This window comes from Vanessa cardui, chromosome 11, assembly GCF_905220365.1.
Source record: "Vanessa cardui chromosome 11, ilVanCard2.1, whole genome shotgun sequence".
Lineage (NCBI taxonomy): Eukaryota > Metazoa > Arthropoda > Insecta > Lepidoptera > Nymphalidae > Vanessa > Vanessa cardui.
In genome coordinates, this window is record NC_061133.1 from 7,365,174 (window position 1) to 7,368,570 (window position 3,397).

The following is a 3,397-nucleotide window of genomic DNA, read 5'->3' on the forward strand; positions in this document are numbered from 1 at the left end:
ATTGGTAAACAAAGTGTGATTCTGTTATTGCAGAGTGGGGAGAGTATATGAAAGGAGGGGGGGAGGGGGAGTTAGGAGGCCGCGCATGCGCTTAGCTCAGGTGACCGCGATACGTAACGCTGCGCTCGCGACTGATAGAATAAGTAATACTGATATTGAATGGTGTTTTTACAATGTACATAAAATATAATGAATTTAAATAATATCCTGGATTTAAATTTAAAAGTATGGGTATGATTGTCAACAGAAAACTGTTCTAACATTAAATTTTCGCAAGTGTGGGTCACATATTGCAACTGACACTTAAACCAGTTCCATTACATTGAAACCGAAATCACAGAAATTTTGCATTTTATTCGTTTTTGTTCGTTAATTATAAAGCTTGTTTTACAAAAACTTTTTTTACTAACTTAGAAATACAATGAACTCGCAGCAGGTATATAACGAAATGGTGAATTTTATTAAAACGTTCAACGATAATGTTATATTATAATCTTGAATTGAACTCATGCTTATAAAGGTATTCAGTTTTAGGTTTTCGTTTTGATTCCATTGGTGGTCGTATTGTAGATGAGTAAAGCCACGTTATGTAAGAACTAGTTACGTTTCAAACACAGTGACTTACAAAGTTACGAAGGCAAGCATGTAAACCCCTGGTTTTGTTTCACTAGGTAACGACCTAGGTTTGATCACATTTATAATTATTTGTAAGTCTAGAACTGGTTTATTATTGTAAATAGAACCGAGGGCGATATAATTATTTGGTCGTTTGATATAATGTTTCTATAATAATATTATTTTTAGCAAAATAAACGACAAACATAGTGTTTCGAATCATTTGTCTCTGATTGGAGATCTAAGAGATACTATTGGCCTTTGCGCCATTAGCCTTTGCGCGAACAGCAGTGCGATCCTGTAAAAAATCACTTCGTATCTCACTCGTGTAATGTCGACAACTGATGTGATACGCCATTTTGATACGCGTATGTTATAAATGTTATAGTCAATGTCACGTTTAAAATTCTGACATTTTAAACTGGTGTTCGGAGATTCGAGTTTCTTGTTACAGAATAGCTCGAATAGCACGAATAAAAGCTGTATTATTCATTTTCTATTGTTTTTAGAACAATTTCATCTTTCTTTATTTAATGGATTGCATTTATTTCTAAAAAGCTTGTTTTTTATATTTTTTTCTCTACCATAATCAAATCATACATCACACTCCGCCACTGACACTGTCAGACGCATCACGAGAGTCAATATCAAACCACCATAAAAAGAAAGAGTAAAGAATCAATGCAATAAGTAGAAAGGTCCAAAATATCACGAAAATAATATAACATGGGAAAAGATTGAATAGATTACAACAACTTGAAGGTATTGATATGTCGTATAAAAAGAGTTGTAATCAGAAAGATCATATACAATGGGGAAAGGGTGGAATTGAGATCAATGACTGTAACGAAAATATGGTACTAAAATTAAACAGTTGACCAGGCTAAAATGTTAAAAATATATCCAGCAAATCTATAAAATTATCTCGTCTGTATGTGAGAGTTTTTTTTCTGTTCCTCTATTAAGTACCCGTATTAGTTCGGCTTCATCGAAAATATGAAATAAGCATGTATAAATATATAAAAGAAACTTAAAAATTTATGCAAATATATTAATACCAATTGTCAAACAAGGGACGCTTTGTGAGTTCCGTTGCGACTATATGACTGATAAATCCTATACTTTAAAGTGCTGCTTTCTGGCCTGATTTTTCTTTTTTTGCAAGACCACTTACTTATTATATTGCTTAATAACTGCACTATGTATAAATATAACCTAAGAATGTGTAAAAGTACTTAATGTTATAACATTATCCCTACGTTAGATGCTTGTAAATTTTTTCACCAAAAAATTTGTTTCTCTAAAATGATAAATTTACGAATATAAAAGAAAAATCCCACCAAAAACATTAAATGTCAAAAAATGCCAAGTCTCTCGATACAGTCTTTCCATCGTAAAAAGTTTTGAGATCTCATAGAAGTCAAGTCCTATTCAAATTATTTTGTACTTACAAATCAACATTTCGTAATTGTATCCATAGTTTTCTTTATGTTATAATTACAGTGATTTGGCACACCGCATGCGTAAAAATTAATATCACAAAATTAATTTTCTTTTGGGTTATCCGTGTCGTCCCAACCGAATTTCAGTAACGGCAGTCAGTCTTATCCAAGACTAGTAAACTGCGCAGGACATAAATTATAGCGCACAAGTGTGTACGCAAAAACTAGTGTTAGTGTACTCTCGGTTCATTTACTTTCATAAAGCAATGGCCCGTAAAGTATTCTTAATTATTGTATTGGAGCATGTAGTCGGTAGTGACCATCATGATTCACACATAACAAATAATCTGATCACAGGTCTCGTCAGTAACGTTTGCACATAATTCCAGGCAGCAAGCAGCTTTTAATTTGTGCTCATTGCCAAGTCACTATAACTATAATATTATCACACAAAAAATATACAAAACATTACTATTTTTATTATACATCGCAATCGTCACTTTTGATGACGGATCTTGCAGTGCCAAGAACGCTGAGATTTATTGTTAGAATAGAAAATAAAATGTCTCAGCTGAAATATGTCGTCGTTCTAAAGTTCTATCAATATTAGCAGACAGTGATCTTAATAGAACTGTATTATTATATAATAAAAAGATGACAGTGATATAAGCCCCCGTTGTTACAGAGGTCCATGGGCGGTGGTAGTCACTTTTCATCAGTCGAATCTCCTGTTCATTTGCCACCTATACCATAAATATTTATTTTAATACAAAACAATCTTCAGAAATTTTTCGAAAGTGGAAGATGGTGGTATTAGCGAATGGCTGAACTTTTGTCTATGGGCGGTCCGCGGTGAAAAACACTCAATATGAAGTAATCCATACGCCAGTCTACCTACTTGCATCATTACCGTCTACCATAAGGGCGCAAGGGGCCCATTACCACGGCTCCATCTTGAGTAGGCACCGAAGAACCAATAATTTCCCTTACACGTATGGGCATACGTTGACTGTTCTGCCTATTTTCTAAATTGCCATATGTGCAAAGCAAGACATAACTGCAATCTTCACCAAAGGCTAGTGACAATAGAGAACTTAAGAAAATTACCGCACCATTTATTTGAAACTTAACCCAAGGCCCGGCTGTAAGTTAAATATTTTGCTAGATATTTAATATTATTAAATAGCTAGCGAAAGGGCCCCGTATTCACGTTTGTCCAATGGTCAGAGTATAGCTTGAGATGGCATGCTATTTTCAGCACACGTAAATATATATCTAAATATGAAAGTATATTCTTAATTCTTCCCACAGTTCATCTCTCAATGACATAGTCATTACAT